Source organism: Epinephelus lanceolatus, chromosome 3, assembly GCF_041903045.1.
Source record: "Epinephelus lanceolatus isolate andai-2023 chromosome 3, ASM4190304v1, whole genome shotgun sequence".
Classification (NCBI taxonomy): domain Eukaryota; kingdom Metazoa; phylum Chordata; class Actinopteri; order Perciformes; family Serranidae; genus Epinephelus; species Epinephelus lanceolatus.
This window is the reverse complement of record NC_135736.1, coordinates 40,424,120-40,444,063: the sequence shown is the minus strand read 5'-3', so window position 1 is coordinate 40,444,063 and position 19,944 is coordinate 40,424,120. Positions and strand designations below refer to the sequence as shown.

The 19,944-nt window shown below is 42.8% G+C and overlaps 1 protein-coding gene and 2 non-coding genes across 3 annotated transcripts in view; 1 reads left to right on the top strand and 2 right to left on the bottom strand.

Moving 5' to 3' along the window:
* xylt1 (xylosyltransferase I) overlaps nt 1–19,944 on the top strand; it is a 126,343-nt gene that overhangs the window by 34,231 nt on the left and 72,168 nt on the right. The window lies entirely within an intron of this gene.
* trnaf-gaa (transfer RNA phenylalanine (anticodon GAA)) lies at nt 11,038–11,110 on the bottom strand. Its single transcript has one exon. It is a non-coding gene; the product is annotated as a tRNA-Phe (tRNA).
* trnaf-gaa (transfer RNA phenylalanine (anticodon GAA)) lies at nt 16,721–16,793 on the bottom strand. Its single transcript has one exon. It is a non-coding gene; the product is annotated as a tRNA-Phe (tRNA).

Genomic DNA, 19,944 nt, shown 5'->3' with positions numbered 1-19,944 from the left:
CATATAGCGTACGCACTGACCTGCATTAACATACATGTGCACTCAAATACAGACAGCTAGTCAGCTGGCACGAGGCCCAACATATACACATCTAAAAGTTGACTTCTCAGTTCCCCTTTTAACCAATCTTGTAATTTTCTTTCATCACAGAGACACTGAAAGGAGAGTTCCTCCATTAAACTGCCCATTTATTTAATTCCACCATTCAATTATGTATTTACCTCTGCAGTATTTACCCGTGGCAGCGGCAGGATTTGGTTGGAAAAAACACCGTACATCATTAGTAAGATAACCCGCTGAGCAAAACTGACAAGTGCGGAAAAAAAAGGAAGGAAGAGAGAGAATGAGAGACGAAGGAGGCAAATGACAAACATGATGAAATAAAAGTTTTTCGGAATAACGCTGCGTGGGAGGAGATTTGGAGTGACCTAATTAAAATGTTGGAATCCTGAGAGGAATAAATTAAGAAAATGTCAGTTAGGCTGAGCCGGAGGAGGGGAGATTAAGAGGCGCAAGCTCGAATACTGTCTTATTTCTGCTCTCTTTTTATCACTGCTGCATGGAACATTGGTCTTTAACAACAGCGTAGTGAGTCGGTGTCGCCCTAATATTAACTATTTGAGAGTTTGCAATGACGTGAAAAGAAAAGGTGTTTCAAGTTGAGAAAGTTTTGAGCTTTAGGTGTCGTGTAAAAAAAAAAGAAAAAAAGTTGAATAGGATGAAACTGGTCTGACACGGCTGATGTTCTATCCTTCAGACTTCCTGGGGAAACTTTGAAATGAAAATGGAAATCTGAGAATAAAAAAAGAGACAGAAAGCTACAGAGCTTCGTCAAAATAGTCCCACCTTGCAGTTTAAGCAGCTTAAGGTTTCCAAATCATTACTGTACGGTAGCAGTATGAAAGCCACCGGTCTATTAGCATCATGTAGCTAGCGTCCTCGCTGACTTCCACCAGCCGTCCCAGATACATTCCCCCTGTGGGGAAGCTCCATATGGGGCCGACATGTTTCTGCTGTGCTTGGCAGGAAGGGACCATACGGATGCTGTCGGACTGCATGTAGCGTGCATTAGAGCAAATGACAGCAATGGCAATGTGTCGATTGTCAACACAGAAGAGGGGAGGGATGGGATGAACAATGAGGGGGGAGAGCAGGAGGGGGAAGGAGGAAGAAAAGACAGCTGGTACTGAGATTGGTGTTAGTTAAGGATGACTAAGTGACATGTTGACAAGAGACAGATAAGAGGACTCCGTGGAACAAAGATGAAAAAGGCAAGTATCCGTGAGCCTCTGATGCCAGTGTGCTTTAGTATAGTACAAGATCTTTGATTCCACTTCCCTTTGAAGTGATCCATGGAAATAACACCATGTGGCATGCATGAATTTCAGCATTGGATGAAACAGTCTGGTGCAGCATCCCTAATGCTGAGCCTTCACAGTCCACATTGACTTGCACAGCTGCAGCGTTTACGGCCTCCTTTGACAACATTACACCAGTGTGCAAACCTCACACTGTTGGTGCAATAAGCCCTCACTTTACTTTCAGTTGCAATCAATTCACAAAGTTGGATTCCATCAAAGTTTTAACAATGAAAAACTTCTGCACTGAAAGGGATGTTATATGAAATCTATTGACAATAATCGCTTGCAAATGAACAGCAGTTTCAGTTTATATTTTCAGGCGAGCTGAAATGAAAGTGAATTGCCCCCCCAACACTTTTGTGCCACACTCCAGCACCCAGACGCACACTGTGCAATCCAGGCGTGTAGTGTTTGTTCAGAAGGCATCCATTTCAGCGCTGCGCTCCACAACAACAACAGCAGGTCGTTTGTTTCAATCTAACAAGAGATGGTGGCAACAAAAGGAGGATGATTTTTTCTCTCTCAATTCCTCCCAAACCCTTTGCGTCAGCCGGGGGAGGCTTTACATAATTTCTGTCATCATTCCTTATCCCAACCTTAAATCTCCCATGGACTCTCAGGTGTGTGGTGCTCTGCACTCCTGTGCGGTGCCATGCAGCAGTGGCTCTGTGTTGGTGGTTATTGGTGATAGTGTAACAATGGCTGTGGGGCTACACTCCACTTAAGCTGTCACGCCTGTAATGAACAGCAGATTTCAGTGTGAAGCAGCTCATCTATTGGTGTGTGTGTGTGTGTGTGTGTGTGTGTGTGTGTGTGTGTGTGTCTGAAAGAGAGAAAAAGAGGGGAATCTGAAGCATAACACGGCGAACATTGTAGCTTAAGGGAGAAGGTCTGACTGACTGCTGCAGTTTCACTTGGTGTGTTTCCAGCCAGCTGTTGATTCGTGCTTATGTAAATTTTAAACTTGGGCTCTGATTTTTGAGCCACGATAGCAGTGCGGCTGTAGTGTTGTATTTGAAAAATCACAGTGGTGATCACAGTAACCATCACACCTGCTAAACATCAACAGCATTTTCATTATGAGCATGCTGGTATGCTGATGTTAGCATTTGGCTCAAAGCTGCTAGCATGGCGTTGACACTTTATGGTGCATGTTCTAAAGTGCATGGTGCAAGTGCTTTTAGGGCATGTCTAGCTCAACTTTTGCTAGTTAAATGGTGTGTAATCTGTGTGCAAAGTAATATGCAAGAGGCAAACAGATGGTATATCATCTCCTAATTGATCATAGGTGTGTAACTGTAACATGAATAAAACTAATCACAGTGTCATCTCCCATTCCCATTGAAAGCCAGATGTGCCCGCACGCGAAACACTTCTGTTTACATGGTGGATTCTGCAGCTTGGAGAAGCTAGCGTTTTTCTCCTGAGAGTAAAGCCTCTTTCACACAGAGCACGATTTTCGCGGCGCTCACCGCGGGGTAGGGCACAGAGCAAGCGGAGAGCAAGGCGCGCAAGACAGGATTTGGGGGAGTACAGGCTCGTTCAGGAGCTACAGCTCCATGGTGACCGCTTCCGGGTCTACTTCAGGCTCTTCTCTGCTATTGGACGCGCCGAGGTGTCGTCACAGCGCGTTGTGGTGAAAGTAAAAAATGTTCAGTTCGAGCACAGGCTGGCGGTGCGCAGACACCGCGGCATGCGCCCACTTGCGCGCCGCTCAGCTCGCCGGCAGAGCACTGCGCTCTTGCGCTGCGGTAGCACATACACGATGAATGGGTTCGTCGGCGGAGGTCTGCGCTTTGTGTGTGAGTGAGTTAATGTGTTATGAACAGCCCCGGACTTCTCAGAATCTTTTAGCAACTTACCGCTCAGAGGGAACTCATTCAGTGTCTCCTCTGGCAGCAGCACAGAGTCTCTCCCTCTCTTCTCTCGCCGTGCGCACACGGGAGTTGGTTTTCGGCAAGAGAGTTTGTCATAAACCTTTGGTAATGTAAACCTATGTGACGCTAGGGGCTCCACAAAAAACTCCATATGTGAATGTGTGATAGTTGTGGTATCATAACAGCCTGTCACAGGTTACAGCATGATGATTAGAGGAGAAATGGCAGAGCATAAAGGTCCAGGTGGAAAAAACACAACTCAGTCATTTAGGATTTTGCTAAAAGAAGGAAATTACCTTTTGATATACAGTACAGGCCAAAAGTTTGGACACACCTTCTCATTCAATGCGTTTTCTTTATTTTCATGACTATTTACATTGTAGATTCTCACTGAAGGCATCAAAACTATGAATGAACACATGTGGAGTTATGTACTTAACAAAAAAAGGTGAAATAACTGAAAACATGTTTTATATTCTAGTTTCTTCAAAATAGCCACCCTTTGCTCTGATTACTGCTTTGCACACTCTTGGCATTCTCTCCATGAGCTTCAAGAGGTAGTCACCTGAAATGGTTTTCCAACAGTCTTGAAGGAGTTCCCAGAGGTGTTTAGCACTTGTTGGCCCCTTTGCCTTCACTCTGCGGTCCAGCTCACCCCAAACCATCTCGATTGGGTTCACGTCCGGTGACTGTGGAGGCCAGGTCATCTGCCGCAGCACTCCATCACTCTCCTTCTTGGTCAAATAGCCCTTACACAGCCTGGAGGTGTGTTTGGGGTCATTGTCCTGTTGAAAAATAAATGATCGTCCAACTAAACGCAAACCGGATGGGATGGCATGTCGCTGCAGGATGCTGTGGTAGCCATGCTGGTTCAGTGTGCCTTCAATTTTGAATAAATCCCCAACAGTGTCACCAGCAAAACACCCCCACACCATCACACCTCCTCCTCCATGCTTCACAGTGGGAACCAGGCATGTGGAATCCATCCGTTCACCTTTTCTGCGTCTCACAAAGACACGGCGGTTGGAACCAAAGATCTCAAATTTGGACTCATCAGACCAAAGCACAGATTTCCACTGGTCTAATGTCCATTCCTTGTGTTTCTTGGCCCAAACAAATCTCTTCTGCTTGTTGCCTCTCCTTAGCAGTGGTTTCCTAGCAGCTATTTGACCATGAAGGCCTGATTGGCGCAGTCTCCTCTTAACAGTTGTTCTAGAGATGGGTCTGCTGCTAGAACTCTGTGTGGCATTCATCTGGTCTCTGATCTGAGCTGCTGTTAACTTGCCATTTCTGAGGCTGGTGACTCGGATGAACTTATCCTCAGAAGCAGAGGTGACTCTTGGTCTTCCTTTCCTGGGTCGGTCCTCATGTGTGCCAGTTTCGTTGTAGCGCTTGATGGTTTTTGCGACTCCACTTGGGGACACATTTAAAGTTTTTGCAATTTTCCGGACTGACTGACCTTCATTTCTTAAAGTAATGATGGCCACTCGTTTTTCTTTAGTTAGCTGATTGGTTCTTGCCATAATATGAATTTTAACAGTTGTCCAATAGGGCTGTCGGCTGTGTATTAACCTGACTTCTGCACAACACAACTGATGGTCCCAACCCCATTGATAAAGCAAGAAATTCCACTAATTAGCCCTGATAAGGCACACCTGTGAAGTGGAAACCATTTCAGGTGACTACCTCTTGAAGCTCATGGAGAGAATGCCAAGAGTGTGCAAAGCAGTAATCAGAGCAAAGGGTGGCTATTTTGAAGAAACTAGAATATAAAACATGTTTTCAGTTATTTCACCTTTTTTTGTTAAGTACATAACTCCACATGTGTTCATTCATAGTTTTGATGCCTTCAGTGAGAATCTACAATGTAAATAGTCATGAAAATAAAGAAAACGCATTGAATGAGAAGGTGTGTCCAAACTTTTGGCCTGTACTGTAGATCCCAGGGGACATTTTGCACCATAGAGTACTGGGTTTTAATTTTGAGTTTTAAGATCTGCATTCTGCACAATAAATGCTCTAAAAAATACATTATATTTTTGCTTTTTTGTTGTTGTTTTTTCAATTTAATCAATTTAGCTTTGCTAAGGGACTACAAAACCCATTCAGAAACACTTCTATTATAACTTTTACACTTAAATTTATACCGCGATATATACCGTTACCGTGAAGGGATTCGATTTATACCGTGATATAAATTTTAGGTCATACCGCCCAGCCCTAACAGCAGCTCTTCTCTGCTCTCTGCTAAGTTCACATTTTAAAGAATGTAATTCATATTTCCCTCATTACTTAAAAATTATTTCACCCAAATGCAACCCATCTGCGCATCCCTGTGTCTAACAAGAGTGTACGCGTGTTGTAAACACACATACTGTATGTAGGTCCATCTTACTATCTGAATAATGTGCCATTGACTTCAGATCAGGTTTTTGTAAGAATGGCACAATTGCTTTCCACTGCCTCAAAATAGCAACAACGCCTCCGACCACACCTCATTTTAAGACCTACACGTCCATTTGCACAGTGATTAGGGCAAGTACTTTTGCTGCTTATACGAAGTGGGCACTGGCCGTGAAAATGGCAGCTGCACTGGTCTGACACTAGAAATGACATTTAAGCTATGCTGTGCGCCACTTTGCGACGGATGTAAGATACAGCCCCAAGACTTGCTCTAGTCTCACTTCATTATATGATTACAGTACTACATTTAACTTCATTACAACAGTATTTTTATTTAACTTCATCACACCATATTATTAATGTTATTTAAGTTAATTATAACACTACTTTAACTTTCACTTATTTATAACACTACTAATCTAACTTTATTATAACAGTACTTAAACTTTACAATAACACTACATTATCAATGTTATTATAACACTTTATTTAACTTTTTGCAACACTATTTCTTTAATAGCAGCCCCGAGGCTGGATTACAGGCCCTGGTGCACTACTTCCACTCACATTTGTATCTCCATGTTCTCTGTTTGTAGTTAAGTATTTCAATGGTCTACTTTAAAGGAGATTTCAAAATATTGACATACGTATCGTGTGTTGCAATATAGCCTAAAAATATTGCAATATAATTTATAGGCCATATCGCCCAGGCAGAGGCCCTGTTTGCATGTCAAATCCACCCTCTGATTACTATAGCAGCTAATAGAAACATCATATTGATTAAAATCAGTGATGAAATGTCATAATTTGTTAGTTACCAATGCTCAATTAATTATGTAATGTTGTGGTGTCCTCCTGAATATATTAAAAGCAACAGTAGCTGAAGGAAGCATACGCTCATTCACATTTTATTTTGCAGGAATTTTATTGTAATGAAAACATAACTAGTGAAGCTCAACAGGATGCTGTTGTCTGACAGAGCTCGAAAAAGCTTTTCTGTCTCTCCCCCCGGTTTCCCTTCCTTTTCTCTCAAGCATTTTTTTAAAATCATTTTTCCTCATTTGCGCAACACCTTGCATCTCTTTCTCCACTGCTGTACTTCTGTGTCTCATTCGTCTCCTTTTCCTCTTTCTGTTTCCCCCTTCTTTCTTTCTGCTTCCACTTACTTTCACACAGTAGCTCTGTCGCCTCAGCATTTCTCCCACTGTGTGTGTCTGCTGCGCCCAGTGTGTGTGTGTGTATGTGTGTGTGTGTTTCTTTTCCTAGTGACATTTCCGTGCCAGGTGTGACAAATGGCAGGCAGAGAGGAAACATTTATTCCCTGTGGTGAGCTTAATTAGCCTATCAGCTAAGCCTTGGCACCAGCTTGTTTTGAAAAACCCCACACACACACTTGCATGCACACACATTTATCCTCAAGTAAGAATCCACCAACAAGTGCACACTCAGGCAGACACACACACACACACACACACACACACACACACACACAACAGTAGACAAATCACTTCAGTACATGAACCACATAGATAATTGGACAGTACAATTAAATGATGACTAAATCACAGCTCCAATCCTTATTTTTCTTCTCTGGCCTCACATCCAGAGGGACTCAACTGTAGCCAACCTCATCTTTTCTCTATTAAAAGGTTAAATCATTTACAAATTGCAGCTCTCCTCCAGCAGTTAGCATATGGTGGGTGTGTAGAGGCCATACAAGGCAAGCAGGCAGGCTGGAGGAGAGACAGTAAAGAGATTGCATGTGTGTTTCTCTTCTGTGTGTGATTCTGTGAGCAGTGTATCATGTTCAGTGCAGTTATACATCACCTATCCATCTGTGTGGATCTGTGTGTGCATGCGGAAACATCTGTCCACTTCAGTGTCGGCCCATTGTCGTGCCAAGTCTAACATCTGCAGCCGAGGGATGGAAGGTGGGGGGCAATGGAGGAGGAGGAGGAGTCCAGGTGTCCACTAAAGCAGGGTTTATACCTCTGCACCAAATGGATGTCGTACCAATGGTGTAGGCTCTGTTTACACGTGTACCCTACACCATAGCCTTACGTCACCAGTTCACCAGAAATGTAACTGCACATTATTTTAATAATAAGTAAGCTGAAGACAGTTTTCCTCAGTGGAAACAAAACTTTTATTAATGTTTATTTCACAGATAAGAAACAATAAATTGTGAAGACAATAAAGCCTCCACGAAATAACGTTTTAATTGTTATGTGTTATTTATTCTGACTTTATATGGGCAGGGGAAAGTCCATTAGCAGCTAGGCTAATTTACGCAATGTTAAATGTCACAGGCTTTTGCAGTGTCCAAAATTAACTTTTTGACTAACCGGCCAAGGGGCTGGTGGATAGAATGAAAATATTTTTTTTTACGTGCTAAAATGATAAATTGCCTTTTTGTTAATCACATATACATTTGTTTCATTACTTTAATTGAGACAATAAGGTGTCGTGTTGAATACAAACTTAAAGCAGAGGCTGGAGCAAAATTTGAAGCAAAGATATTTTACCATATAAAACAACTCATCCCCACAACTTCAGCATATGAATGAGTTCCTTCTAATAATCAGTGATGTAAGCCGAGGGCTTTTATTGTGAAAGGTAAGAACAGAAGGAGTGGAGTTGTATTGCGCTGCGACATTGGGAGGCAATAAAAAGTCTGCTGTCTTGGTTCTGACTACGGAGCCTCCATGTTATTGTTTTTATTACCTTCCTAACTATGGGTGCAACTCATAACCCTCAGCTATACATTAGCATAACAGTGGGTAGCTTCAAAATGGCGGTATATGATGGTTTAGTGGATCAGTTGATGTTCGTTTGGTTTACAGTGCCGCAAAACTAGTGCCACGTGAAATGGTTGGTTTTGCGTCACAGTTTAGATGCGCATAAAAATAAAAATGTAATGTGTTTGTGTGTTTTTGTATGTCAAACTCTGACGCTAACAGCAGAGGAGCAGCAGAGCAGTGCGTCCGTAAATGACTCTCAGCACAACAGTTGGTTAACTTACATGACTATTTTGGTACAAACATTTACCCGCCAGTGTGGGGATAGCCCTCCAAGATTTACTCGCCAGCAAAACAGAAACTCTACCTGCATTTGGTGCTTGGCGGGTGTTCATTTTAGACCTTGGGCTAATGCTAATAGCATTAGCATGTTGTATATGTTGGAAAAATGTGTATAGTAAAAGACAGTTGTTTTGTCTGTGAACCTTTGTAACATTACCTGTTTCTGTTGAACCTGGCTTCACATAAGTAGGGTAAAACTCAAGCCGCAAGCCGCTATGCGAATTTATGCAACTGTCATAGGCTTATGCTAATAATGCTAGCATGCTATATATGTTTTGTCAGTGAGCCTTGTGAGTTATAATGGAGCCAAATTTTGTAACGTTACCTGTGTTAAACATTGCTGTTGAACCTGGCTTCGTGTAAGTCGTGGAAAACTCTGCAAGCCAATAGGCTAATTTATGTAAGGTAAAATGTCATAGGCTTGTGCTAATAATGTTAGCATGCTATATATGTAGGGAAAGCACGCTAAGCGTTTTGTTGGTGAGCCTTGTGAGTTATAATGGAACCGAATTTTGTACTTGTGTTTGATATTGTTGCTATTAGTCGTGTTTAATGTGGGTTTGAATCAACCAAACTTTACAGGCCTTCACAGAAACTAAACACATCTGTAGAGAAACCCCTCCATCAATTAGCATTGTGGAGGTATAACTGCAGAGCGCCACAGACACACCATTACAAAAGTGCAAACATCACTACGGCGTAGGTACAGTGTAGAGCTTATGAACAACTTCAATCAGCGTCAACCAAGGAAGGGAGCTGTAACGCAGCGCTGCTAATTACACACATGAATACAAACACACACACGCAAGTGCTAAATGTGCTGAATGAGTGGTGTCTGCAGGCCTTTCTTGTCTGCTCTCTCCTCAATCTGTGGACAAATTACAGACATTATTGGCTGCAAAAGAGACTCCCTGTCTACCTCTGTCTTTCTCTCTCTCACTCTGAGCCGGGGCCCTGGCATGTCCCTGTGCACCCCCGCTGCGGAGAAGGAAATGAAAGCCAAAAATGTTGCTGATGTGTCTCCCCACTCAGCACTGGGTTTCTGGGCTTTGATGCCAGCCAGGTGGTGGAAGGGGGAGATATTAAAGGTGCCCTTTAAGAGTAGAAATGGGGGAAGTGAACATTGTAATTTGACCAGATTGTGTTGCGACTTGTTTTGGGTGTGGCCTGGTCCGGCAGCCCTGCTGGCAACAAATGGCTTTTGATGTCGGGGTTAAAAGGTTTGGTGGGATTTTAGAGAGACTTCATGCTGTTCTGAGGTGGGATTAGTGTTGGAAAGTCAACAGTGAGAAGAAAACACGTGTTGTTCTGCAGTGCCTCAACAGTTCAGCTGATTAGCTGTAATTGCCAGAGAATTGGATGGCGTATGAAGGCATATTAATGTGTTATATTCACCAAGTTAGGCTGAAGTAGGTCTTTGGTGATGAAAATCAAGACCACATGTGACAGTGAAAAGGTGGCGTGCCTACATTTTATAAGTCTTTCCTGTCCTGTCCTTCTTTATCTCAACAGCAGCACCTTTTCCATGCTTTATCCTCGTCTTTCATGATCTCTACCCATAGACTGTATAAAAATAATAGACATAGCAATCATGACATCATCCATTGGTTTATGAACGCCCATTTTAAAACCTCAAGTTTGGCATTTTGGCCGTCGCCATCTTGTTTTTGTTTTTTCAGAGCCAGCATAACTATGCAGTTGTCATGAAGAAGGAAAATAGCCATGGAGATCAAAACAGTTTTTTGAACCAGGCTATAAACATGTTTATTTCTGCTTTAAAGTTGAGCATTTTAACATGGCGGTCAATGGGGAATGGCTTCATCACTGGCTTCATCTTTTTCAGCCCTGGGGGTCGCCGCTTGTCTCTACCTCTGTGAATTAACACGACTGGGCTTGTAGTCATGGTTGAGAAGGAGTTAATGACATGTTGACCCACTGGTTAATGAAGACAATCCACTTTGTCCAGTCAGGGTTTGGCATTTGTAAGAAGCCTCTTGTTGGCTGCCAGGAGATTAAGAGTCATGATAGAGTGAGAGAGGAGAAGGGAGAAGCAACTCTGATCAGGGCTGAACGATATAGGAAAATAATCTGATAGCGTTTGTTTTAGACCCATATGATTTTACGATTGCATAGTTTAATTTTTATTATGCACACAAAATGCTGCACAGTCAAGTGCACTGATGAGTTAGGAGTGCAGAGCATTGCTTGAGGGTGCCGCTGGTGCAGTGACACTACTGCAGTTTATACTCTGGACCAACCTTGTTGTGTCCAAGTGTAGTCTCCCCAGTTGAGCACCCTGGAAAAGCACGCACTTGCTGCCGAAACCCGGGATCGAACCAGGGACCTTTAGATCTTCAGTCTAACGCTCTCCCAACTGAGCTATTTCGGCATGTGTACTGCACATACATACAAGTTCTCACAGCCAAATTGCCCGTCAACTAATTGTTTTAATATTGCATTGTACTGCAAGTGGAATATTGTAGCATTTTTTATTTCATTTTTTAGAAATGGATACCTCTGGTCTGATGTAGTGTTGTGGCTTGTCCAGTTAGCGACTGCCACCTGCTACAGTGTGAAATGTCCCAACAGCTATTGGATGGAATGACATGAAATTTGCTTTGGTGAACTTCAGGAATCTCCCGTCTTTTCATTCAGCTCTATCATCAGGTCAAACTAATGATTAAATACCTGCATGCTTAACTAAGCTGCTGGGCGTGGCACAGCAAGAAACTGTTTCAGAAAGAGATCTGTGCTTGAATAAGAGCTTTCCACCTCTCTATCTTTTTCTCTTTCTGTCACTGGATGGTTTAAGCTTTTGAGGTATCACTCACCTGCATTATTTTCATTAAATCTGAAGAAAAGCGTTACATTTAAGAGCCCGTCAAATCAATTAAATCCCTTTTCCCCTGTATTCTCTTTCAGACAAAAGATTAAGTGATGCAGTGGTAGAGAATCTAGCAGTTCAGAGTCCAGATCATCTGCAATTAACCTGATCCCCAGAAGTCCATTGCTTTGATAGGAAAACACTGATCACAGCAGTGTAGTTAAAAAGAAAATAGAAAACTATAGGTAAATGGTGCCAAAATTAATACCAGGGTCAGGCAGGGAAATCTCTGGCAGTGTCGTTCCAAACAGGATTAGAATGAATCAATAGCTCCTTTGATAAACACACTCGCTGTAGTTATTGCAGCAGAGGAACTCCTTCTGTCAGACAGAGACTTAAAGGAATACTTTAACTGCAAAATGGCCATTTGTATATCAATTACTCACCTCGTGTTACCTCGGGTTTGTGAAGGAAACTGTTTTTCTCGAATGCCTCTATAATGATGGAAAAATCCAAGAAAAGGAGAACATTCTTCATGAATTAAGGTAAATGGGATCAACAGTAAAACTATATCTAAACATCAGTGGATAAACTCCCACACACCTCATGCAGTGTAATCCAGTCGTATGCTCAGTACTTACTTAACACATGCATACTTGCTAAAACCTTCCGATTTAAAACACATCAGTAAACAGTCTCATGCAAGGCCGAGTTGCGTTCCTGGGCACACGCGTGCGTTTGAACTCAGAGCTCATAAGCACGCTCTGGGCACACAACTCGTAGGCGGTAGAGTTTTATATTGTAAAGCTTCTGCAACAAGGCGTCTGTTTAAACTGCAGGAGTTGTGTGAGAGTTTGTAAGTGGATGTACTGATATAGTTTTGCTGTCGTTAAATGGTCCCCATTTACTCCAATTCATGAATGATTGTTTTTTTTGGATTCTCCGTTCATTTTCGAAACCAATCCCGATGCTGTGGCTTTGAGTATCAGCCGATACCTGATACCGATCCGATGATATCCAATCATACCATGGTTGACCTAAAAAGCTATATACCTTTACATGTAGAACAGAAAAGACTAGAGGCATCAGGCATTGATGACTACACAGTTCTTTCCCAAGATGAAATGAAACAAGATGAAACAGATTAACGCAATGATGAACTATTTATTTTTAACAAAAATAAACAATTGCGCAACAGCAGTTGAAATAGTGTGAACTACCTCCACACAGCAGATTCTCTCCTTCGCTCCATGACGTATGATGTAGTATGATGTAGCTCGCGTCGCAGTAGATTTAAAGGGAAAGAATCACCTCAGGTTTAGGTTGCATTTTCCGATACCCGATCCATCTACTTTGATGATACTGGGGCCGATATTCGATCCAGATGTTGGATCGGTGCATCCCTAGTGAGTATACAAATGGTCATGTTACAGGTGAAGCATTTCTTCAAGACTTGTTTTGTTGTAAAATGACCATAAAATATTTTCAGCCTATTATAAAGAGACTGTTGATTCTTCTTTTGGATCCATTTGTCCTTAAAACCATGTAAACAAGCCTTGAGTCTTCTGTCTGCCTCAGAATGTGCTGTGCTGGACAGGAAAGTCGGGTCTTCAATCATTTAGATGTTTTAATGATGTGGTGTCAGTCCAAAAGATCATATCAGCCGTCTCTCCACTCATTATTGCTAGCTTGGGTGCTAAACTCCTCACCTTCACTTTCTCCTCCTCCCCTCGCTCACCCCTGTTTTCCTCTGATCTTTATCTCCCTGTCATTCCATCACACTGATGCGCTCTGCAGATTTCTGTGACTTTAGAAAGTTGTCAGCTACATTCCTCTGAAAACATTGCTTGTTATAGGAGTTTGCCTTTTTTTTCTCATTCTGGGGTAGCCAAGCATGACTGGCAGTGTGTCGCGCGGTATAACCTCACTGGAGTATCACAGCTGTTTGGAGAAAAGCCATTAGTTGCTTGCATTTGTTGTTTAAATGCAAATCTGACCACATGATGTGACTTTCAAATGAAGTGATTATAATCATTTGGAAAATTATATTCAAGACAAATGTTTAACTGCTCGGCATGCGAAATGCATTAAGCAAATGTAAATGCAACAACTGGACCATTCACACTTTAGAAAAAGTAATTTTTAGTGTATTTCTGCTCCAGTAAACATTTGTGCTGCACCCTGACAGATTTTCGCCCCCAGTTCTCTCGGCGGATACCCGAGCAACAACTGTCTCCATGGGCTACTTCTGATTCCTGCAACACAGCCTCAATAGTTTTTGTCTGACAGACTCTATGTGATCATAAGACTGTGACCAAATTCAAAATGTTCCCTCTGGAAGTAATTGGATCCCTATGGGGTCCTCACTTACACTGTAATGCATCATGCATTATGCATACATGACACCTCTGTATATGCCTGTATGTCAGCCTAAGAACCGTGGTTTCACCCTTATTGAAATGATGGCTGTGCACGATACAGTTCTATTTAGCTGAATGCCACGTTTCCTTGATAATAGTAGTAATAATAATAATAAGAAGAATATTTACAAAGCGCTTTTTAAAACAGAGTCACAAGGTGCTTTACATGTCAATAATTAAAACAGACAAGACATGAAAACAACCTTTAATAGATCTGATAAAAAAAACTTAAGTATATGTAAGCTGAGGAAATAAAGACAGTCTAAATGAACTTAAAGCTCAAGCAAAATCAGCAAAGGCTCTCCGATAAAAGTATGTTTTAAGAAGCTACTTAAAAAGAGATCACTGACTCGGCCGACCCGATTTCCTCAGGCAGACTGTTGCAGAGCCTCGGGGCCCTGACAGCAAACGCTCTGTCCCCTTTAGTATTCAGGGGTCCCAGAGGAGCTGCAAAGTGTGACTGGGTAGAGGGATGTCTGGGGTGCTTTGCTTGTACAGTTTTCAAATAACTTGTCCAACACTGTTGATGAGATATGTGGCACACTGCATAGAACTCTGATTCACTGGTTAATATATTGAGTAGGATATACCTTCTTATCTCATGTCCCCAAAGTGCTTTCAAGTACATAAGGACCAGAATCCTCCACCTGGCCCCTCCTCCCCACATCCATGACTGACTCACGGAAAACGTCAATATGCTTCAGTCTAAGCGCTCAAATTCAGGTGGCTGCGGTCGCCAATTTTTGTTGCTTTTCCAAAACCCACAATCCGACAAGCACGACCACTTTGGTTTTGCAATTGGGCAATCAGGCAGGTGTGCACAGGATAGAAAGTATGCATGGTTTGAACTTCTCTCTAAAGCTCTTTTTATATTCTTACATAACTACTTCCGTCACCTTTTGTGTGTACAACTGCCTGCAACACCATGAAAGCCTTCAAGGCGAGACTGTTTGAAATTGTGCGCCGTTATCCCCGTTTGGATGATTATCACCTCTCTTTCTGATGACAGGCTTATCGCCTTGCATTTGAGTGGCACCATTTGGGCCAGCTATAAACACTTAACGTCGACGGGTGACTTTTCATATGAGCTGGTTCTTTACAAGCATACCTCTGCTTTAAGGCCTGCCTTAAGCCTTGTGCTTGGCTCACATAGAAATCCAGAAATGTAGGTACTTTTAATTAATTTGTGTCCTTCGTGATGTTTTTTTAGAAACTGGAGCCAGAATGTCTGTGACTGACTTCTGAAGCAAGCCAAATAAATCCCTTAGCTTCCTCAGCATTAAGACTAAGGCCTGTATGTACAGTGAAATCAGCTGTCTCGATGATTCAGTCATCCATCCTGAGCTCTCCGCAGACGTCTTTTCCTCCTGTTTTGCCCAGGCGATCAGTATTTCATCTAATCTTAGCTCGATGTTTCTGTGTACCCGAACTGTAATTAGGGTAAATCTTACTCTTTCTAGTCTGTAGCTCTCTAAGTAACCTGCAGCTGTCCGTGCAGTTGGGCACATAGGAGAAGCTCACACATAAAGCCTCAGGTGATGAACATTGTGCATCTTCCCCATCTTTTTCATCTTGTTTTTCGCCCCACCATCAGTCTATCAGTGCACAGAAATTAATTTCCTCTGCAGTGTAAACAGAGCAGATAGGGTCCTAACCTCAGCACACAGTACGTGTGCTCTTTGTATTGTAGCGACACAGGTCACTGACAATTTATGTCATTTGCAAAACTGTGAGCCCAGAAAAATGCCTCTTGTTATTGCCTGGGCCTGATGCATTCAGGTGTTCTTTTCCAGAGCTGAATTCTTCTTGACTCTGCATACAGATGAGAGAGAGACGGAGCTGATGTGTGGCAAGGCATACGCCTCATTGAAACCCCTGCTGAGGTGCATGTTGTGCCTCTGAGTCACCAGACCAACCAGGAAACCAAAACGCAATTAATAAATATAATTAACAGGTGCCTTACATTCCCATGACATCGGAGACGTGATATTTTTTTTATCAAAACAAATTAAAGCGATCCCCTGCGATCTCACAAAAGGAGGTAATGTTTCTTTCCTATTTGTCAATAAGCAGAGGATCTCAGAAAGATTCGCATTTCATTTCAGACCTTACAGACGTTTGGCCACATTTCACACTCCTCATCAGCAGATTGAATTTGCTCAGTTGTAGAAGAGTGTAGATGTTCAAACCTTCCATGATTCTAAGCACTTTTAGGACTTCTCGTCCATGTTGGCAGTCTGTATCAGCAGAATGGAAGCACAGTTGAAAGCTCTGGAACAAGCCAGTAAGTGGACATTGAGCTGGGATTGTTTGGTCAAATCAGAAACCTGTGAACAGATTTTAGTGACATTTGGTGAAAGTTGATCTATGGTGTAAAGTTTTGGTGCACATTTGCGTTGTTAGGTGCTGATCCAGAAATTGTGTAAATGATTATCATTGGAATAGAGCATTTGGATGGATGGACTGCACTTGAATAGCGCCTTTCTAGTCATCACAAAACTCAAAGCACTTTTTACACAACGAGTCACATTCACCCATTCACACACGCATTCATACACTGGTGGCCGAGGCTACTGTGCATGGTGCCACAAGTTTTTAACACACGGACACACCGATGGAACAGCCATTTGGAGCAATTTTGGGTTCAGTATCTTGCTCAAGGATACTTCGACATGCAGACTGCAGGAGCCGGAGATTAGTGGACGATCTGCTCTACTTCCTGAGCCACAGCCGTTTAAAAGGTATTCACAATTGCTGCCGAAACCCAGGATTGAACCAGGGACCTTTAGAGCTTCAGTCTAACACTCTCCCAACTGAGCTATTTCAGCTTGTAGTAGCTGCATGTATGTGAATACAAAATCTTGCATCTATATCCCTAGTGTCATTATCATTATTATATATATTAAGATTCAGATGCAGCTCCCAATGCATATTAAAGGCCCTGACCCACCAAGCTGTCAGTGAGCGCCTATTGCCCTAGTACTGGCAGGGTGTCCCACACTGTTGGCCCTTGTTGGCTTATTTTCAGCAGATTCAGCATGTTGGACTAGCGTCACAGACAGCGGAGCCTGTCAGTGAGTAAAATCTCTGTTAAGCAGTTTAGCTCAGCGCACGAGAAGATAAACGATAGTGAGGAAAGTAAACAAACGGCTGAAGTCAAGAGGGCGTGAAGTTGAAGCAAATGTGTTGTATTAGGTAAGATTATGTTTTTAGGAATTGAGCTCTTTAGCAGAAACAGTTCCTAATTGTTTGTGTTACTGTTCGTGTGTGCAGGGTAAATATTCTTTGTACTATAAACATCAGGTTGGACTTTGTCTCCACTGGTTCCTTGATGTCAATTTGGTCACCCACAGCCATGCTAGCAGCTCTGTGAGGCTGTAGGCTACTATTATATTGCAAATTTTCGCAACGAAAAGAACTGTAAAACACAACGCACTCAGTGTGCAAGGTTTCTGTGCACAAGGTTTTTTTGGATGACCGACAAACAAAAAAACTTTGGCTGAGGCTGATGAGGATGTCATGAGTTTCGTGATGATGGCGCTGGATGAAAAGTTGAAAAGGGTTGTTATTACAATTCATCCTGTGGAGAGCCTCAACAACATCATGTGTACACCAAATTTTACTGCAATCCAGCCAACAGTTGTCAAGACATTTTAGTAAAAAGGCAAAATGTCACACTTTTAGTGGGGCTAAAGATGAAGTCAGGGCAACTCAAAAGTTAGCAGGGTTCATCCTCTGGGTACCATGAATATCTGCACAAAATTACATGGCAATCCATCAAATGTTTGTTGAGACATTTCAGTCTGGACATAAGTGACATTGCCATCCATACAGCCACACCACCACCTTTTAACATGTTATGTTAGAAATGTATTTTCTACGATTGAAATAAACATCAAATCTAGAGCTCTGTGATTCTCTCTGGGTCTAGTCCTAATTCATTTTGTCATCTATTACCTTAACAACTGAGATGAAACTACTCAGACATCAGGGAGAATGATTATGTCAGATTGTTTTGTTTTCGGTAGAACTGGTCATCAGGGAATCATCCTTCACTTCTCCATATTATTTGCGTTGCACAATAAAGTGTTTCTGGGGGCTTGTCCTGTTGGCAGAATTAGCGTCTGCATTGTGGAAGTGAAACCAAAGCTCTCGCCACTGTGATATATTTGCACATCATTAGCATGCTGCACTCAAACACATGCACACGAGAGAAACACACACTTCCACCTCATCCCATAAAAGAATGACACAGCGAATGAATGGATCCTGCATAAATCCAGGGCTCGTCATTTTCTGTCTTGCGGTGACATGAAGGAGCTGACTCACTCTGACCTCTGCCATCGGGGTCACGCCGGGGTCACGCCGTGTCACCGCAATGTCACATGGATGCCTGGAATCTCAGCTATGTTCCCTGACACACTCGCCACAGACCTTACATCACACATTCACGTCGTTCCCACCAGCCCATTCATGCAGAAGAAAGAGAGGGGATTGGGGTCTCATACCCCATCTCTCAGTCTCTCCCTTGTTCTCCCCCTCTCCTCCTCTTATCCACTTTTCTACTTTTTCCCTCAGGCTTGATCTCACTCTGTCTCCTCCGCCCTCCTCCACTTGTAATCTCTCTCTCAAAACCTCTTTTTTCTCCTCTTTCTCTGTTATTCTTGACCCCTGGTCTTTTAGGGGCCTATATAAAGTGTTTGTGTGAAGGGCTGTGGCACACACACACACACACACACACACACACAAACACACCTCCTGTGCACCCCTATAGATCAGCTGTAGGATCCCACTATGCTGCCCGACCACGTGGCCTCGATGCACAGAAGGAACCCTCTGTTGCGGTGCCATTGAGCGGGGGCCCATGATGTCACAGGGAAATCACCTTCATCTCTCAAACACACACACTACACAGTGCGCAGGCCCCTCCCCCGCTCCCCTTTCTTCTCATTGCCGTGGTGAATGGAATTGCATGGCTGTGCAGTTCAATCACTGTCAAGTGCAAAGAAAAGGGGTCTCTTGTGCAAAATTTCATGATTCACAATTGATTAAATAGGGGTGTCATTTCATGGCTGAACAGGGAGGTGTGCGGAGAGACGGGGGGGGTAGGGTGAGGCTTTTTTCCCGCCCTTGTGAGATATGGCTCAGAAATCGCTTGATGGGCCCCATTCAAAGCTGGAGATGTAAAGTTCTGGGGTTTATTCACGGAGGAAAATAAGAGGCCGGTATACGAGAGAGGAGGGGGGTAGAGGGACACAGTAGGAGAATTGCCAGTATCTTCTCATGGCTTGTTAAAGGGCTTTCATGCCCTTGAGAAATATGGACCTAATATACTGTATGTAAGCCGTATGATTTAGATTCCTGTTGTCATGTGGAAACTCTCAGGGTTCACCCAGTGGGGAGGCAGAGGAAGGCAGAGAACAGGAAGTGGTTTTTGAGAATAGAAGAGAAAGAAAGAGTTTTTCGTTGAAGGAGTGAGTGGGCACATATCATTCCACTGAACTCCACAAAAGGACACTGACTAGAAGAAGAAGTATTTCAGCACTCTATTGTGGGGAGTGTATTGAGTTGCAAACCTCAGACTGTAACCAGTGAGTTTACTGGATTGAAATGCTTTCATTTGGAGCTAGAATTGTGTCTGGTGTGAGGACGCATTCTAATGCCAGGTGTGAACACACGGACTTGGAGCTGTCCAGCTGTGATCCGATCCCCCAAGACACATGTTAATACAAGGTCTGAACAGGCTCTGTGATTTTGAAAACTTTAAGGAACAGTGGAGGCTCATTTATGCTCCCTTTACATACAAAAATAAAAACGTCCATTACAAACATTGTAAACGTCACTGCTGTCATATTTCCATGCATCCTTTATGATGGCATAGATACAGCCAATAAACGGCACCAGAGGGCAGAGTCAACAGTTTCACGCAACAATAAACGAGGCAACAGTGGAGGAGGTTGTAACATTGTACCTTTAATC